The following is a 21432-nucleotide window of genomic DNA, read 5'->3' on the forward strand; positions in this document are numbered from 1 at the left end:
TTGATGTATACAACGGATTGGTAGATGATGTGCAGTTTTTTGAGGAGGCACAGCTGGCAATTAGGGGAGCTGGATGAATATGGTGGCACCCAGTCGATAATAATCCACTTAATGCTAGGTGTTTCGTCTCGGAGGTCACGAAGTTTTCAGAGAAGACTTCTCTTTGGAGTTCTAAATGAATACAAGTGCTGGGAATATATCTTCTCTTGAAGTCATTCCATCGGATGGTGTGAGGATGGCTCTGTATACTACAGCCTTTGAGAAGTAGGATCATCCTAGAGGACAGATGGTAGGGTTTCGGAAGTTTCAAGTTGGGGTTGGTGGTTGTGTGTATGGGCTTTTACGTCTGTTGATGCGTGCGACGTTATATGAGATGTTGTCTAAGCAGGCATAGCTTACCTTGACATTAGGAGAGTTGAAGAGTTTGTGATACTTATGGCCTATGGGGAAATGTTTATTTATGATAGGAAGCGACTGGCTACCGTGGTAGAAACTTCTAGGTTAAATGGGGGTGGTTATTGGTTATACCGGATTATTTTCCTTTTCCTAATTAACTAGGGGTGAGGAAAGACGGTTTAGGGTTCGTTCACATAAGAGAGCTTCTCAGAAAATTCACTCCTAGCCAAAGCATCGTTGGAGAGGGTGGGCTTAATTAAAGATTCCATGTTGGGTGAGAGTTTAGACACCCGTTTGCCAATGCTTGAAACCAGGTTTCCAATTACTGTGGTAGGGGTTGATCTCTTGTGGATATATACATTTTCTTTATTAGGCTTCCTGTAAGGGTAGTATTTGCCCATTTTCAGGTCTAAGTTTACGTCCAAGAAATCGACCGTAGTCAGGTTGGTAGTAACTGTTATGGACAGGCGGAACTCTTTGAATATCTTTATCAAGTCTTTCTTGAACCTGTCTAAGGCGTAGCTATTCATATGGTTTGAGATGTGTGTGTGTGTGTGTGTGTGTGTAGGTATATATAAATATATATGTATCAACGCGAGGACGTGGTACACGAAAAGTATTAACATTTATATATAATATATATATATATATATATATATATATATATATATACATATGGAGAGAGAGAGGATCTTAATATCATAATATTGACGTGTTAGCATCATCATTAAAAGAGAACACTTCGTTAAAATACTTGAATCCATAAACGAAATTTCTTTGAAAATAAACTTGAAGGAATTAGATTCATTAAGTGACATATAAACACACACACACGCACACAAAAACACAAACACACACACAAACACGCACACACATATATACATGCACCCACATAATCTCTCCCAACACACACACATATACGGATGCATACATTACTCACTGACAATACGGGGAGATACAGATGGAATATATAACAGAAGTAAATCTATACACAGTTTCTGATGAAATTAAGTTACTTCTTTTTTGATACGTATTCATATAATTTCGATGGTAAAATATATTCAAGATTAGAAATTATGATAAAGATTATATCAAGTAAGGCTTCACTGTTCTCGTTTCTTTTTTTTTTCTTTTTCTAAACTAAGTTCAACTCTTACTAGGGCGTTCTGTTACAGTGTTGTCATTTATGATATCTTTAAGATTGTATTTCACAGCTGTTCTGATACTGACATTGAGTGACTGCTACAGAAACAACGCCCCATTGATAGGTATCTCAATGAACGACTAAATATTAATTCATCTAAGTATAAAGTAATAACAGGAGAAATTTTCTAACGGTTGTCATCTATATGAACATAACCAATTTCTAAAATTAACATTTTTCCTCATATCCAGCAGTGTAATTTCGCTAAATTTATACATTTTTGTAGCTCATTGCATTAACTGCATTTGCAATATGGTTGTGTGCACCTGTGTATGTATGTGGGCTTTAAGTATGTATGAATACATGTATGTATGCGTATATATATGAATACATGTATGTATGCGTATATATATGTGTGTGTGTAAGATCCAAAGCTCGATGTATACACTTTACTCTTTTACTTCTTTCAGTCATTTGAGTGTGTCCATGCTGGAGCACCGTCTTTAATCAAGCAAATCGACCCCACGGCTTATTCTTTGTAAACTTAGTATTTATTCTATCGGTCTCTTTTTCCGAATCGCTATGTTACGGGGACGTAAACACACCAGCATCGGTTGTCAAACGATGTTGGTTGGACAAACACAGACGCACAAACATATACACGCACACACACACATATATATATATACATATATACGACGGGTTTCTTTCAGTTCCCGTCTACCAAATCCACTCACAAGGCTTTGGTCGGCCCGAGGCTATAGTAGGAGTTAAGGAATGTATTCTCCAATCTAACCGTGTTCTCTATATATTCTGATCGAATCGTCCTTGCTTTGACATGTACCTCTTTACGACAATATAAACTTCATTTAATCAAGATACCCTTGGCCTGAGAAGTAAGTAACCTGCGGTATAAATCTCGCTTGGTGTATACGACTTCCGAGGTTCAACTCGCTATAAAACATATGTGGCCCGGATAGTATCTACTCTGTTCCTTACCTCTTGTACACACACGCACACACACACACACACACACACACACACACACACACACACACACACACACACACACACACACACACACACACACACACACACACACACACACGAGCAAGTAAAAAATGCAAAACAAGATGGAGAAAATAGTACTCAAACACTAAAGGTAATATGCTTTTTTTAAAGCTGCAAAACATCACAAAAACTTACTCGGAGTTTCACGTCTCCGTTCATAGGACAGTTGTAATCAGGACACTTGATCATAACTGTCCGACAAAGGGGTACGTGAAACTCTGAGTAACAGTTTTTGTGAAATTTTGCAGCTTGAATAAAAAAGCGTATAGGTACAGCCGTGGTTGTGTGGCTTTTACATTAGATTATCTGCTAATTAGCTAGCATTAAGTATCTATATGAAGTTTGGCCGTATGTAATGTCTGTTTTCTCGAACAGCCGCTTCTACTGAGTACTGCTGTTGGTTTATTTCTTATACATAAAGGACTATAGCTTCAACTGCGTACTGCTTTTTGATTCACCGTAAGGTTTGTTGTTATTATTACTGTTTAACTATTGTTATCACTCACCTGTAGACGTCGCCACGCTGGTTTGCAGCGGACGAAAGTTGTTACTGAAAGAGGCTCTACTGTAAGGTAAGACTTTTTGCATTTTGGATCTAGTGAGGTTCGTTGTTTGTGATATTTATTTTTTGTACAAGCAAGGAGTCCTCACTGGATTTTGGGCTGTGGTCTGCCTACAGTGGTGCAATTTTATTTCTCACTTAATTGTGAGAATTGCAATTTGGAGGCGCATCTAGATATACATATGTATTTTGTAGTGCACTTGCCCACTGTATACAACAATTCCTTTTATATGAGTATATTTATATACCTATATACATACACATATATCCACACACACATGCAGACATGTATCTATATATATAAATACTGAGAATGTGTGTCTGTCTGTCTGTTTCCCTAAAACTTGAGAGCTACACTACCAATTTCATTCAAATTTTACACGTGCCTTACTTAGGGTCCATGTAGTTTCATGGGCAAAAACAATGTTCAACTTCTTGCCTAGGGCAAGCCCACAGCAATATCATATCTTCTCCAATATTTCAGTATTACGTGTTAAAAGTGAAACAAAAACATTTCTCTATTTTATGTCAGATACATTCACTTTAACAATAAAAATTAGAGATAATATTAACAATTGAATTATATGTAGTAAGTAATAATTAAAATCAAACTATAGTATAATATAATCCTAACATAACAAAAGTAAAAATAGCAATTGGTATAAAATTGTATCAATGACCTGAACTTGAATAAGTGGTTTCACATGAATGGGAATAAATTAAAAATAAAATTAATGCGCAGAAATGGAATAGTCCAGATGGAGGTGTGCACATACCGTTTACCACATCTTTTACATTAGATTATCTGCTAATTAGCTAGCATTAAGTTTCTATATGAAGCTTGGCTGTATGTAATGTATGTTTTCTCGAACAGCCGCTTCTACTGAGTACTGCTGTTGGTTTATTTCTTATACATAAAGGACTATAGCTTCAACTGCGTACTGCTTTTTGATTCACCGTAAGGTTTGTTGTTATTATTATTACTGTTTAACTATTGTTATCACGTTTGTTGGTTCCTCGTAAGGGAAACTTTGTTGTGTTGCATTTGTTAAATAATTGTAAACAGTAGCCGTCCCCCTTTGGGGGAAGGAGCTTTGGTTATTGTTTAAAAATTGAATTGTGTCCCTGTTTGGAGAAATTGACAATATTTTCACCGTTTATACGGAAGCATTTTTGTTAAAATGCCTTCGATAGAAGAAAGTCCAAAAATGAATTTCGCTGCCGCCGTCGGCGAGCGTGAACTCATTAAAATTAAAATGGAAGAAATACAAACCTATTTCGGATTAATCACCGACAAAGACGGTGAATCTAGGATAACACCACCAAACGAAATAAAAAATTAAATTAAAGAAAAGACTATTGTCTATAAAGTATACAATGCAGAGAAAAAAAAGATTTGAACACCTGGAGGAAAGCACCATCGAAAAGTGTCTTAGGCGGTAAATTCGCCACAATAGAAGCAAGGTTCGAGTCAACGGAGCGTGGAAGGGAGTACTCGACTCGAACCTTCCAAAGTGGAAATATTTTACTTTTACCTTTATATCTGGGACGTAGGACGTCCCGGATAAAAATTTAAAATGTCCTCCCAGAAGTACAGGTAGGCTGGATTTTAGCCACACTTCTATACGAGAGGGAGGACAAGATACAATTGATTGAAATTGCAAGAGACGGGCCTGCAATTCCAATATGTTATATATTTTGAGTATTGTTATCACTAGCGATATCAAGATATAACTTTGTATTTTGTATTTTATGTGTAAATGTACATGTAATATGTATGCATATATACATGCACTAGCACTATGACCCGGCAACGCCGGGTCATAATGCTATATATATATATATATATATATATATATATATATATATATATATATATACTTTATTTAAAAGCAGCAGAAAATTCAACAAAACCTGTTACTCTGAGTTTCATGTTCCCGTTCGTCGGACAGTTTTCTAGCAAAAAAAACTGTCCGACGAACGGGAACGTGAAACTCAGAGTAACAGGTTTTGTTGAATTTTCTGCTGCTTTTAAATAAAGCATATTACTCTACCACTGGTATTTGAGTACTCTTTTTTCCACCTTGTTTCACATTTATGTGTTTACTCCGTTATGTATATATATACATATACTCATTACGTACATACGTACACAATTAAAAAGGTAAAATGAAAATATGAAAATATATATATAAAATATAAAAACATTAAAAATTAATGGACGTGAAAACATATGAGAAAGTTTTTACAGGCACATAGTAGGAATGTGGATTCTAGCCGTGATATTGGGGGCCCAAAACCGTAACAGGAATTTTGTAACATAGGGATATGAACCATGAGCTATCTTTTCATATTACAAAGACCACAGTTGCCACCACTGTTGGTATAAATAAGGTTTACACTTGACTAAGCTCTTCCAGTAAATCCTTTAGTTGACACCGTGTTCTTTTAAGAACCAAATATCACTGAATAATTTGGGAGTTTTTCGTTTATTCCAGCGTCTGAAGCTTAAGGTGTGATTGTTCAATCTTGACTTGAAATTTCCCTCTGTGAGACCCACATATCTCTTGGATGAAACTGTGTTATTAGCGTTCGTGGAATTTACGGTGGCTTCATAAATAATGGCCTCAATCATACAGTCTCCATTTAATGCGCACAAGTCTTTATCTCTGCAGGAACAGCCGGCTTCGTGTTGTTGTGTCATATGTATATTACGGAGATGTACTTGCATAGCAAGTGTGCTGCCACGCTACAATTGTATATATATATATATATATAATATATATATATATATATATATTAAGAACAATCTTACTTAGAAATGGATGCTTGCGTTCCGTCATAATTAATAAATAAAAACATATGCATATATACATACATATATGTACGTACCTACCTCTACATGTATATATGCATGCATATATGGGTACAGGACACCAAAAAACGTCGAACACAATGAGAAACAAAAACATAAACACAAAACCAAGGAGATGGACATTTTTCTTAAACAAGGAAATAATAGAGTACAGGACATACAAAACAAGGATAATTCCCCTTCTTCAGTCGCCTTTGTTTCATGTACTCCACGTTTCGAAGGTCAAGGCGATACATGACTTTAATAAAACAATCCTTCCCGCGAAAATCAAATTGAATAAAATTATATATATATATATATATATATATATATATATATATATATATATATATATATATACGTGTGTGTGCGTTTATAAATATATATATAAAACTAAGAATGTCTGTCTGTCTGTCTGTGTGAATCCCAAAAAATTGAGAACTACACAACCAATTTCATTCAAATTTTACACACGCCTTACTTAGGGTCCATGTAGTGTCATGGGCAAAAAAGTTTTAACTTCTTGCCTAGGACGAGCCCACAGCAATATCATATCTTCTCCACTATTTCAGTATTACGTGTTAAAAGTGAAACAAAAACATCTTTCTATTGTAATGTCAGATGCTTTCAGTTAAATACTGAAACTATAAAAGTGAAACTATTATATTACAGGGATAAACCATTAACAGTGTACACCCATTTTGCTAGAAGAAGATCCGCTATGGTCTTATATGCTACACCACTGGATTTCAATTCATATTAATCAGATTAGTATTCTATTTTTCACCGTTATTATTTTCAATTTGAATTTACATGTATATATATATATATTATATATATATATATATATATATATATATATATATATATATATATATATAATTTCAACAATTGAGGGTAAAATTAATTAATTATTAATCAATTTCACCAAGTATTCAGTATGTAAAGGGACCATTTAAGGCGAATTCAAAATATTACATTTTATAAAGGGCTTAGTAAAAGGGGAGGGCAGAAATTCTTCGCTTGCATATTTTGAATTTGTTGGCACTGTTAGTTTGAACGGATCTTCGGAGGTGAAAATCGCCAAAAGGGTATGCTCCTACTTTCAGTGTTTACAAATCCGAATTAAGAAATTTTGAGCTGACGAAAGAAATGTCGAATTGTATTTGGCTGATCTAGAAACGTACGTTCTCAAATAATCTTTGCACTTGTGATTTTTTAATGTTTTTACCCCCATACCTTCGTGGGTTATTTTGAGTAAACACTATCTGAGAGAAATTTTCTTTAAGTATTAGAAATGGCTAAAAAATTTTTTTTGGCTGCTATTTCTAATGAGTTCAGTATGTGGCAAAGTAATTTATTTTACTAAGCCCTTTATAAAATGTATATATATATATATATATATATATATATATATATATATATATATATATATATATATATATATATATATATAGATATATATATATATACAGATAGATAGATAGATAGATAGATAGATAGATAGATAGATAGATAGATGTATACATATGGATATGTATATATAGATGTATATATATGTATGTATATATGTAAGTCTATGTGTGTGTGTTTGTGTTTCTCCTTCATCACTGCTTCACAATTGGTGTTCGTTTATTTACATCCCCATAACTTACTGGTTTCACAAGAAGAAACTGATAGAATAAGTACCAGGCTTATCAAAATAAAAAAAACACTAGGCAGCGTCTCATATTTTGCTTGCCCACTCAGCTGTATCTATCAATCTAGCTTTGTGTGTACGTATGTGTGTATGTGTATACACATACATACACATATATATATATATATATATATATATATATATATATATATGCGTGTGTGTGTTTGTGTGTGTGTATACACATACATACATACATATATATATATATATATATATATATATATATATATATATATATATATGTATGTATGTATGTATGTGTATACACACACACAAACACACACACATATATATATATATATATATACAAAATTAGAAAATGGAGAAACATACCTAAATCAATCATCAACCATCAGATAATACCCAATCAATACTTTATTAAACCATTACACCACAGCAATGATATTATACATTGATATATTACAAATATAACAAGACATAAAAATAGAAATAGAAAATACATTTACAATGTAGCTGACAGCTGTTTCGGCCGTGAAGACAGGTATGTCCCATTTAAGCTATTAGCCATATAAAGCAGGTATAAATGAGACATTAACAAGAATGTCTCACGGCCTCTTCAGAGAATTTAATGTAAGTATGAAAAAAATTTACATATAAATATAAATATGTGTGCATACACACTCATATTCCTAGATATATATATATATATATACACAATAATACAATATAAACAATATAGAACAATATACATTAACAAACACAATAGTGTTCCATATTGAACTCCACAGTTCCATAACCAACATCAAGGAAATACATGTACACTCACATTTAAAGCAGGCATATATATTGAACAGTCCAATCTATTAAAATGTGTCACCACACAAAAAGTCAATAAAATTAATATTAATATTAATAATAATAATGACAACCATTATTTGTACCATCCAAAGCAAGCGGATATCCACATATATACTCAATCAGTCGAATTCCTCTGCCCGCATGGTATTCATTTTCATAGATAGATTCGATTGGCGTATAGTTTAAATTTGAATCACAATGGAAATTTTACGGTTATTTAGCCAGGAAACATACACACGCGCACGCACATCCACAAATCATGCGCACATACATACATAGTTATATGTATACACACACACACACCCACACACATACACACAGACATACCCACATACACAACCAAATCATAAATAAATAAATAAATAATATAAGAGGTAGTATCGCAACTATATACATGCAAAACAGAGGAACTCAACCGATCGCACATACATACATGCAGACATCCAGACACCCCAACGACACCATGGCCGTGGTATTAACTAAGTATTTACAAATATATCCACTCATATATGTCCATAAAACAGTAAATGCAAACATACATACAATTATATATCCAGATAGAGAGTGTAATTTGTCATAAGGTACATAATTCATATGACACCGTATTTTTTGTAAACATAATATTTTAGAACTAAAACTGTCCGCAAACTTTACCGCTATGTTTTATTCAGACATTCGCTAAATTATAAAGTATAGAATACCCGTTACTGTTTTTCTATCAAAAGACATAAATATATATATATACTAAGTTAACATCGGTTTATAATAATTAAATTATAAGAAATTAATTGTAAAAAGTTAAAATACGCTAATATTCTAAGATATATAATCAGAATAACCCCTTATAGCATATACATGCTAGTATCCTTCGACGTAATTAACCTTTATTCAAACATCCCTCACACCCTAGGAATAGAAGCGATCACTTTCTGGCTAAATAACTACTCCTTTGAACTCCCAACTCGCATAAATAAAGAACTTATAATAGAAGGACTTAGATTTATTTTAGAAAACAATTACCTTATTTTTGACAATAATTTCTACAGACAAAGATCGGGAACAGCGATGGGCACGCGTACTGCGCCTTCTTTTGCCAACCTAGTGATTGGATACCTCGAGAAAATACTCTACCAGATAACACTTGAGAAATATGGAAACACCTTCTCCACCTATATCCAGAACAACTGGAAAAGATACCTCGACGACTGCTTTATCCTCTGGGATAAAAGTATAGAGAAACTTGAGGAATTTAAAATACTATTAAATGGTATAAATGATAATATACAGTTCACGATGGATCATAACGAAGAAGAATTACCATTTTTAGACATCCTCATTAAGAAAGCCGGCAACAAAATAGAGACAGATATCTATTATAAACCGACAGACTGCAAGCAGTACCTACCCTTTGATTCATGCCACCCAAGACACACTAGAATAAATGTCCCTTTCTGTTTAGCTAGAAGGATTTGCACCATAATATCAGACACAAACACCCGACACACACGTCTCCAGGAACTTAGAAATTATCCACAGCCCCTAATTGACAGTGCAATCCAACGGGCACTCAAATTAAGTATAGAAGACCTGAGACAAACAAAACCAAAAAAGAAAGAAAAATTAAAAACCCTTCCCTACATCTCTACACACAACCCACTTAACAATGAGGCCCTCAGCACCATACTACGAAGCACAGCCCTACTAAAGGGAGACCCAAAGATGAACCGGATCCTCGAAACACACACCATCATTAAAAGTAAACGGCAACCAAAATCCTTGAAAAGGATTTTAACCCAAGCTAAACTGCACTCAACATCAACCACAAAACCAGCAGTTAGAAAATGTGGAAAGCCGAACTGCGGAATCTGTGTCATCTTGGTAGAAGGTTCAGAATTTATACTAGAACAAGGCCATCAGTTCACCATTAGAACAAACTTTACCTGTGCATCAGAAAACTTAATTTACGTCTTAACATGCGCAGGTTGCAATAGGCAGTATATAGGCCATACAAAAAATAGCTTACGTAAAAAGATGGCGGTGCATAAATCCCAAATTAGAAACCCTGAATACCGGAAAATACCAGTCAGCGGACACATAGATAGATGTGCTTCAAATGAAAATCCGAAATTTACAACTTACCTACTTTACAAATTCAGTGACAGCATAACCTTCACCTAACGCCAAAATAAAGAACTTTATTTCATCAAAACATTTAGACCAAGTTTGAACACCATGTGCCAGGAATATCAAAACAAAACATTGGTCTTCCGAAAAGGAAAAATGAAATTCTACCACAACCACCACGACCACTACGACTGCTTCCACTATCACTACTACTACAACCACCGTGGTCACTACTATTGCTGCTACGATCAACAGTCCTCTACTGCTGCTGCAGCTACGGCCACAGCTTAACTGCTACAACCCCAGCTACCACCAAGGTTGCCAAAATTACGACCAACAGTAACTGCTGCTACTGCCATTTAAACCACTAGACCTACTTCTGCTGCTAGGACAGCCACAACCAATAAGCTGCTGTGACCCCAACCACCACCACGGTTACTACTACTACGACCAACAATCACTACTGCTGCTACTATTCCATTGGAACACAGGGAAAAAAAACGGTTCCTTTTGATACCAGCAAGAAACAATAATGAACTTCTTCACTACACTCAACTGTAATATAGCGATTATACCAACTACCGACAAAACACCACCACATGGATTCTATTGAAACCAGTAAGAAACGATTATAAACTTTTCTATGGCACTTTTTATAATATTTTTGATAAGGTTCGTTTTTTCAAGAACCGAAACATGTAAAATTCATAAGAAAATTAAAATTTATCTAATATAGTGGCGTTTTCAAACTTCTTTTTTACAAATATATATATATATATATATTTATGGAGTTCGTAGACAGGAACTGAAACAAATCAATCGTATATATATATGTATGTATATATGTAAGTGTATGTGTGTGTCTTTGTCTCTGTGTTTCGCACATTCATATATTTTTGCTGTTGATGAAATTTTAAACATTGATATTAGACACAAATGAAGTAATATTTATAAAATTTATAAAATTTCATCTTCTTACAAGTCAGAAAGACCCCTCCATGGAGACTTAACACCCACAATTTTGTCATTTTATCTAAGCAAAAACGAATACAGTTGTGCTTTTTGAAGCTGTAAGGTTACCCGAGTATAAAAGATGAGCATTATTTGTAATTCAATGGTACAACAGTGTAACAGTTTGCTTTGACATACAATTACATTGTGATTTCTGCAATGTGGTGCATAAATTGTCAATTAAATGAGAGGCATCTTTGCCTCCACTGATTCAGTTGCAAAGTGTTGAGTAAAGTTATTTGATTGCAGACCTCCTTTCAGTCTTTTTATTATCACTGGGTCACACATAGTCCCCAGATGAGGCCTTCCCAGATGAGTGACTGGTTATTCAAAGACATTTATAGATTGTAAATTTATTCTGTCTAGCTACGTATCAGTATAGTGGTCATTTGCTAACTCCAGAGGTGACACTTTCATTTCTCCTTAGCCCTCACGTCACACAGTTGTTAATGTTGATTTCAGTTGGGTCACGTCCTTCCAATTGCTATAGATTCGTAATGCATCTTACAGCTGTGCCTGTTACCTGGATGGTGAGGAATCCTACATTAGGAGTGGTAACGACTGAGGTGGGGTAGTTGACTGCTTATTGTGATCATTCGTCTTCTGGTTTCCTGTAGCTTTACTCTCTTTTACAAACCCAGTGAACATATATTTCCTATTTCAAAGAAATTCAAACAATAAATATAAGACCCAAGTTAAAAAGATTCTCAACAATTCAACTTCTCTGGTTGACATTAAGATGCCCACCCCCAACAGGGGCCTTAACTCTCTCAGGAGCAAAATCTTTTTAACAGGTTCAATAAGACTGGAATTTTGGTATATGCGCATAAAAATCAGTAGTATGGGATACATGTGGCACGATTACAATTTTTATGGGGTGTGTGAAGAGGGAACTAACCCTTATCTGCAATTTTGATGAAATTCGAAACATAGATATTCCAGTTCATTACAGAAAATATAACAGAAAAGTCCAATTCTTCAATTGCAGCGACTTTGAAGTTTCGGCCAGTGTTAAAGCCAAATAATAAATTTGTACTCTAGAAAAGTATAAAGTCACCAATCAGGTTAATTTAAAGTTGTTTTTGCTATAGTTGAACATAAAAACAAACACCAGTGCATGTGTGTGTGTGTGTGTGCATGTGTGTGTGTGTGTTTATACATACATATAAACATACATTTATAAATACATACACAATATCACCATGGAATGTAATTAGGTATTGTGATAACTAACATATGTCGGACATCTCTGTTAGACAGGAGTAGACATGACGTAATGTCTGTTGAATTGAGTGTCTGCTTGCTGTTGAATGAGACTAGTTTATCATATCTCATAGGGGAAAAATTTTAACCGTTCATTCTTTTCCCGTTTGTGACATATCTTGGAGGTGCTTGCATGAATTTTATAGGCAAAAGGTTATCGTAGAATGACGGGTTGTATTACTTCTTTGAAGAGTATGTGTTCACAGGTAACAGCTAATGAGTCAACAATGTAACAATGGGGAAGTATATAAAGCATAACTGAACTTTGTAACAATGTACACCATCAAGAAAGTTCTAGTCTATAGGATGATATATGAGATAGAAGTATATCCGACATGAGCTAATCGGATAAAGATCAGCCGACAGCTTTGCTGTTGTCAACTTTACATTTACCGTGTTCAGGCGACAATCGTAAATGACTTCAAAAGAGGAAATTTCGGAATGTCTTAGGTTTACGGAGACGAAGTGTCTTTACTATATAAAATTGTAAATGCTCACTAAAACTTTACTTCATTATAACCATTTCGATGGCAACAATTCTGTCCCCAAAAATTCAGTTGTAACAGTTCTATGTACTACAATTGTCCTAAGCGTTATGTCTCAAAATCAATGTTCTTTTGCATTGATTTAATGAGAGCCATTAGAATAAAGGTTTGGAAAATTGAAGTACTCCTCGCTTCTTTTCATTGTTCTTATTCTATGCAAAATTTTATCGTCAGACATTGAAAAAGTTCCGATATACTGGATACCAACGGTTCATTATTCACATCAAAAGATAATTCTGGTTACCAGTTTTTTGATTTCACTTTCCACACGTGTGGCCTTTATATAAAAGGAGATTGGTAAAAGGATATTAATAGAATTGCTAACAACGACGTGTCTAGCTGTTGATCCTTTGTTACAAAGATCTATGACTCTCAAAATTACACCCGAATCTCATTCTGGCTGTACTTACGAGAATTGTGTATCTTTCCTCCAACTTAATATTTATACGAGGGACGTTCAATAAGTAATGCCTCTGACCCACTTGCAATTATTTGATCTAGCTGAAAGTTTGCATGTGCAATCACTTATATCTCTATAGATTAAGTGGCAAATTACAGCTCTGAATTAATTGTGGTTTCTGATTTACAGGTGTTTGAACCGAGTCAAGTGTGAAATGGAGCCTTTTGAGTGTCGAGCAGTGATCCGGTTTTTGTATTTGAAAGGACGCACACCACGGGAGACTTTTGATGAAATGAAAGTAACTTATGGTGATGATGCCCCATTATATGACCTTGTAAAACGCTGGCATCATGAATTCAAACATGGTCGGAACTCTGTGGAAATAGCTCCCAGATCTGGTCGCCCCCTTTCTGCCATTGATGAGGCATCTGTCCGTCATGTTGAGGCTGCCATTTTGGAAGATCGACGCATAATTATTCGCCAAATAGCCCATGAGGTCAAGATTAGTACCGGGTCTGTGGAAACTATCTTTCATGACCATTTGCATATGCAAAAGGTGTCTGCCAGATGGATTCCCAGGTTGCTCACGCCTTTTGAGAAGCAAGAATGCGTCGAGTGCTCGAGGGTGAATTTGGAGATGTGCCAAGAAGATGAGTCAAACTTTTTCAAAAGACTGATTACACAGGATGAAACCTGGGTCCATCACGATGATCCAGAGACCAAAGCCCAGTCAATGCAGTGGAAGCACCGTGACTCACCCCCTCCAAAGAAGGCAAGGGTGCAGCCCTCCGCTGGCAAGGTCATGCTCACAGTCTTCTGGGACCAGGACGGAGTAGTGATGACAGATTTCCTGGCAAAAGGTACCACAATTGCAGGAGCCTATTATGCTTCACTTTTGAGGAAATTAAGAGAAGTTATCAAAATCAAGAGGCGGGGCAAGATCAGCAAAGGCATCCTCCTCCTGCAGGACAACGCTCCGGTCCACAACTCGCTTGTCGCCAGATCAGAAGCACAGGCGTATGGCTATGAACTCCTCCTCCCCTACTTTCCTGACCTTGCACCCTCTGATTTTCACCTCTTCCCAATCATGAAGTTGTTTTTGAAAGGAAAGCGTTTCCCAGATGATGCTGCCTTGATTTCTGAAGTCACGTTGAGGTTGGAGGACCAAGCTGGGTTCTTCTACAAAAACGGTCTCCAGAGCCGCATCAAACGATGGGAGAAATGCGTAACTCTGGGTGGTTGCTATGTAGAAAAAGACTAATAACTGTGCCAAGTTTCGTTGCTCTACTGCTATGGGAAGTGGGTCAGGGGCATTTCTTATTGAACGCCCCTCGTAGCTGGCAAGATACCAGCCCGGACACAACTGACTTACAACTTCTAATCAACTAAAAAACTAATAATTTATGAATCAAAATAATAAAAGCAAAGACGTTTTGAATTTAGACTGTGATTCTTGGAATTTCTTGATTTATTCTTGGTAAGCTACAATATTTTATTTATTAACCTAATTTAAATGTCAACAATTAAGATAAGTTGGAAACAATGTTAGTAACATCTTGTTCAAGAGAAATTTATCTTGTTATTTCATAGACTCTTTGCAAATAAGAAGACTTTATTTTCACTTCATTTTTATTTATTATTTTAGTGAGAATATTTTTTAACTAAAAAATAAAGATATATATTTCGCTTTTGATTAGGTATGAAAGCAATTTGGAAAAGACGTCCTGCTGATTGAACCAATTCTTGAATATTATTTGAAATTTCAAATCGACCAAGACAGGATTTGAACTCTGAAGTAAACTAGATATGGTACTCGGGTGGCTTACCGTTTCCGCCACATCGAAACTCCCAAGCTACAGAAAAATTCTTTGTGTGAATAGTAAAATTTATGGATGGCATGTTTTTCCTGAAATTTCAACCGCCTTAATAGTACACGAAGTAAATTTTTGTTCAAAGAAAAAGTCGTGTCTTATCATAAAGTGGGAAGTTGAAATAAACAAAGTAGAATGAAGAAACATTAAAAGACTTACAGGGTTAGAAGGTATAAATGATAAAATCGCTTCTAGAATGTATAACTGATAAGAAGCAGGGAAGGTATCGCATTGAAAGAGTTGGAAATAGTTCTAGAGAAGTTGTATGTATGTTTGTGCATGAATGTACATTATACATGTATATATATGTATAAATATATATATATATATATATATATATATATATATATATATGAACATATGAGCATAAATTTATATGTGTATATATAAATAAGTACAAATGTGTGAATATATGTATGTGTGTGTGTCTATCTTTTCACGTGTCAATCATTACAAAAGTTTCAGTTAAACGAATTAACACCAGTATTTAATTATCTTTAAGCATGGTATTTCGTCTATTGGTAAGTTGCAAGGGCGTAAACAAACCGACACCAGGACATCCATAAAAATACACACATATAGTTACGTGCAACCACACACACACACACACACACACACACACACACACCACCACATGCACACATATGCGCACGCGCAAACGAACACACACCCACACACGCACACCAAACTCGTATACAAACATACAGGGTGCGATGGGTAAATTGTGTTTTTTTTATACTTTTAATTTCGCGCATGCACGTTTTTTTTTTTTGTCTGCACAGTATAGGAAGGTCATTTGGGTACCGTCTGTGAGAAAAATAGGATCATGATGCAATTGATTCTGCCATAATTTTGGAAACGACATGCTGTATTGTTTGACATTCGCGCCGGAAGCTCCAATACGAACATTTCAGAGTGCTTGAGTGTCAATCTGAGGACTGTGTAATATGAGGACATGCACCGAGAGCGATAAAAATCAGACACATCACCCCCCGGCCGGCGACCCCATCACCCCTGACATCTAGCTAATTAACTCCCCAGACTGCAACTCTTGATTATTATGTGTGGGGTGCAGTTGAGTGAGAGACCAACAAAACTCCTAATACCAAAGATGAACTAAAGGCAAGGATTATGGCAACATTCACCAACTTAAACAAGGAAACCACCCAGCAGAGTTGCAGGAGATTCCGAACTTGTCTGAAGGCCATAGTTGAAGCCAATGGTGATTTTATTGAGTAACAGTACTCTTTCGTATTTCAATATATTTATATGTAATTTTGGTAAATATTTCTGTTAAAATGAGATGTCAGTGTTATTTCCATTTTTCCGTAATTAAGACAACATTTTATTTACCGCATCCTGTATATATATATATATATATATATATATATATATATTATATAATATATATATATATATATATATACACACACATACATACACACACGACGGGCCTCTTTCGGTTCCCACCGGTCCAAGTTTATAGTAGAGAAAACTTGCCCAAGATGACACTGAACCTGAACTATGTGATAAGGAAGATCACAAAACCACACCGGTGCCTATATATATATATATTCTCATGCTTTCAATTCTATTTTTCTAATTGTATCACCAGACCTCTATGAATGTATATGTGTTTATGTGTGTGTGTATGTGTGTGTGTATTAATGGTAATGGTAAAACAAAAGAATCAAAGAGACCTCGATATTATGTAAATAGAGAAATTTATCTGTAATATAATACGTGACAGTTATTCGGTTGTCATAATAAAACTCCGAGTTTCGGATGTCGGGGCGGAAACCCGCACCAATGATGAGCTAGCTTCCAGCTAGAATCGAGACGGAGGAAAAGCGGCTACGAAAGTCATCTTTATACAATAATAATTATATTACAATGTATCATTATATATATATATATATATATGTATATGTATGTATATATATATGATCATATGTATGTGTATATATGTATATATATATACATGTATGTATGTATGTATATGTATCTATATGTATGTATATGTATATATATATATATATATATATATATATTATATATATATATATATATATTATATATTATATATATATATATATTGTTATATTTCGGAATGGTCATATTGCCAGTTTATCCAATAAAAACACACGCACTATATATTTGGTGTTATTTTGCTTCAGTGATATTTATTTTTTACATTAATCTTAATCTTATTTCGGTCAAAGTTCTTTCGTCACACATTGTAATATAATTATTATTGTATAAAGATGACTTTCGTAGCCGCTTTTCCTCCGTCTCCAGGTTTGCTTACAATATTATATATATACATATATATATAAATAACTGGCACTCCGTCGGTTACGATGACGAGGGTTCCAGTTGATCTGTCAACGGAACAGCCTGCTCGTGAAATTAATGTGCAAGTGGCTGTGCATTCCACAGACACATGTACCCCTAACGTAGTTACCAGGGAGATTCAGTGTGACACAGAACGTGACAAGGCTAGCACTTTTGAATCATTTTTGCCAGCTGAGCGGACTGGAGCAACATGACATAAAGTGTCTTGCTCAAGGACACAACACGTCGCCGGGAATTGAACTCATGACCTTATGATCGTGAGCCGAATACCCTAACCACTAAGCCACGCGTCTTCACTATATGTGTGTGTGTGTTAAAAAAATGAGACAACAAAACCAAAGCTGTGTGGAATTTATAGGACATTTATGAAGAGAGAGGTAGTCTTAGAGCTGTTTCTGGGATATTAGGGATATCCCTTCATCAGAGACGATATGAGAGAGTTAACTTGAGGGAAATTTTAGAGTTCAATATAAGGAGTTATTTTGTAAAAGGATGGATACAGGAAGTATAAAGGAAAATAAGTGAATGAAAATAAAAGTAAAAATATATGTAGGGTGTTACAGTTGCAGTTCCATTATCGAAGGAAATTGCTGTGTAGAATGGGTAGAAATGCTTCTTGTTTATGGCATGCCTATCAAACATATCACCCCACCTCCCACTTCTCACATTCCTTACATTCATTTTTACACATTCTTATCATAGGAGGGATAGGAGTTCATATCAGAATGTACATACCATAGACAAGAAGCATTTCTACCTATTCTGCACCACATTCCTTGGAAAATGGAACTACAACTGTAACATCCTACATATATTTTTACTTTTATTTTTATTCTCTTATTTCCCTTTATACTTCCCATATCTATCCTTTTCCAAAATAACTCCTTATATTGAACTCTACAATGTCCCTCTACTTAACTCTTTCATATCGTCTCTGATGAAGCGATATCCGTAACATCCCAGAAACAGCTGTAAGATTACCTTTCTCTTTATAAATGTCCTATAATTCCACACAGCCTTGGTTTTGTTGTCTCATTTTATTTAACATATACATGCTCACACAAAACCCGCATTAGACTCCTCACTTATATTATTATCGAACTACGATCCTGCCGTAGCACCTACATAGCCTTACCTATGCACACACACACACAAACACTAACGGGTACCTGCCGTGACCCGTTAGGTCACAACCAATCCAAGTAGAAAATGTCGATGCGCGGCGGGAAAGGCAAAATACTATTTCGAACTTCATGTGTGTGTGTGATATTAGATTTTATAAAACGTAATACTAGATGTAAACATTTGTCGATCACAATCTCGTTGTTTCACCGAATCTCTGTCGAATTCTTGCATGTTGATTATGTATGTTATATGTAAGTATGTCTATGTACATACGCATACGTCTGGACGTCTACTCATGTGTATATGCACTTATTACAGCCTAGACTCTTGGAATTCTTGGCATATTTTCACATTTCCAGAAATGGCTTTTAACTAACTATAGCGTATGAATATGTATATATTTTGATACGTATGTAGAACATGCACATACGAGAACATATAACAAGTAGACACACAAATATAATTAACACGGCAAAGACACTTACAGGCGTGCGCACACGCACACATTATGTAACACCGCAGTACCAAATACAGCGGTACGCACAAACTATTCTATTTCATTCCAGATTAGATCCCACAATTTATCCCTGATGACTTCAATTCGGATTAAGGTTTTTGTTCCGATGAATGTGTTAGCTGGTTTGCTACAGTACATCCTATTTTAAATTCTCACACCAGAAATACATCACCAGGTGGATATTTTGAACACATTTAAGAGTTTCAAAACAAACTAGTCGTGGAAAGGTATGTTCTATTCCATTATTTCAGTATTGTAATGCAGACTCAGCGCGTGCGCAAACTGCCCCACGCATTAATATAGTCATTTCAAAAAAATCAAAGCGGGTGTGTTTCTCTGTATGTGTGTGCGCGCGCGCGCGCGCGTGTGTGTGTGTATGTGTGTGTGTGTGTGTGTGTGGTGTGTGTGTGTGTGTGTGTGTTGCACCTTGGTTCTTTGTTTTATGCACTGAAATTAATTCTCTAAAATTTCAATGAATACATGAAAAACATAATTTGTTTGATATCTTCATTTATATTTGAGAGATATTTCAAAGTTATTTGGTTCGTGCCGTGAATGTAATTGACGCACACTAATATAATATAACATTTGCATATAGATTTACAATGAAAATATGAACAAAGAGAGTAAACCTACCTCACTGAATTGATTCATAACGAGACGGACACTGTATATAGTGACAATACAAGTATTACTAACACTTACGACATTACTTTGTAGTTATCACAATTCAACTGATCTGTATTATAGTTACTATTACAATACTGCTCTGTATCATGATTTTCACAATATATTGCCGTCGATACTATACAACTGAAATATATTGTACTGGAAGCTTTTTGAAGAGAATAGATGCAATATCTCAGTTATATAGTTCTGCTATGAATTTCAGAAAGAACGATTAAATTTGGATAAATAAGTAGCAAAATTTACAAGGAAGTAATGAACATCGGTCTTATGTTAATACATTAACATGGATCGTATGTATTAACCTTATTACATAACTGGTACTAAATATTCACTCATGAAGAATGAGAGGCAATATTCAACTTGGGGGTATTTTTTGACTCAGATTTTAATTGAACAATCACGCAGCAGTTTTGACCAACGCTCTGACAACTCTGCCAGTCCACCACCGTCTAGAAGTTAATAATACAATAGCTAATATTCTTTGAGCAAAGAATATATGTAATTTCTTCTTCTTAGAACATGCATACATACATACGTGACAGACAGACAAACAAACAGACGGACAGGCGGACGGAAGGACGGTCAGACAGACTGACAGTCAGATAGATAGATAGATAGATAGATAGATAGATAGATAGATAGATAGATAGATAGATAGATAGATAGATAGATAGATAGATAAAACCAACTGAATAACGATAAAAAAGTGAAGTCAAATCAGTGCGTTTATTATCGGCGTAATATGGGACATCCCATGACATTCGACAAGAGCCCGTCGCGAACGTTTTTAAATTTTCTTCAAACTTACACCGTTAGTATTCATGACAGGAGTAATTTCTAAAAACTTCAGCTCTGCAGCAGTTACCAGTTACATTTTATGGCCATTTAAAACCAGGTTATTCCTAAAATTTTCGAAATAATGAATTTCTTTCATTTTTAGAGGTTCATTATTCCAAAATAGATTCACTGCCATACTTTGGAAAGTA

General features: G+C 35.1%; 1 protein-coding gene and 1 long non-coding RNA gene across 4 annotated transcripts in view; both read right to left on the bottom strand.

The window, feature by feature from the left end:
* The window catches only part of LOC118765674, a 24472-nt gene extending 7746 nt beyond the window's left edge, over positions 1-16726 (bottom strand). Inside the window, exons 1-2 of the long non-coding RNA XR_005001543.1 lie at positions 16715-16726; positions 5088-5093 (exon numbers count right to left, since the gene is read on the bottom strand). This is a non-coding gene — a long non-coding RNA (uncharacterized LOC118765674). The remainder of the gene's footprint in view (positions 1-5087; positions 5094-16714) is intronic.
* Positions 1-21432, bottom strand: part of LOC115217863 (ADAMTS-like protein 4) — a 442200-nt gene that overhangs the window by 404990 nt on the left and 15778 nt on the right. The window lies entirely within an intron of this gene.

Source organism: Octopus sinensis, linkage group LG12 (genome assembly GCF_006345805.1).
Source record: "Octopus sinensis linkage group LG12, ASM634580v1, whole genome shotgun sequence".
NCBI classification, from domain to species: Eukaryota; Metazoa; Mollusca; class Cephalopoda; order Octopoda; family Octopodidae; genus Octopus; species Octopus sinensis.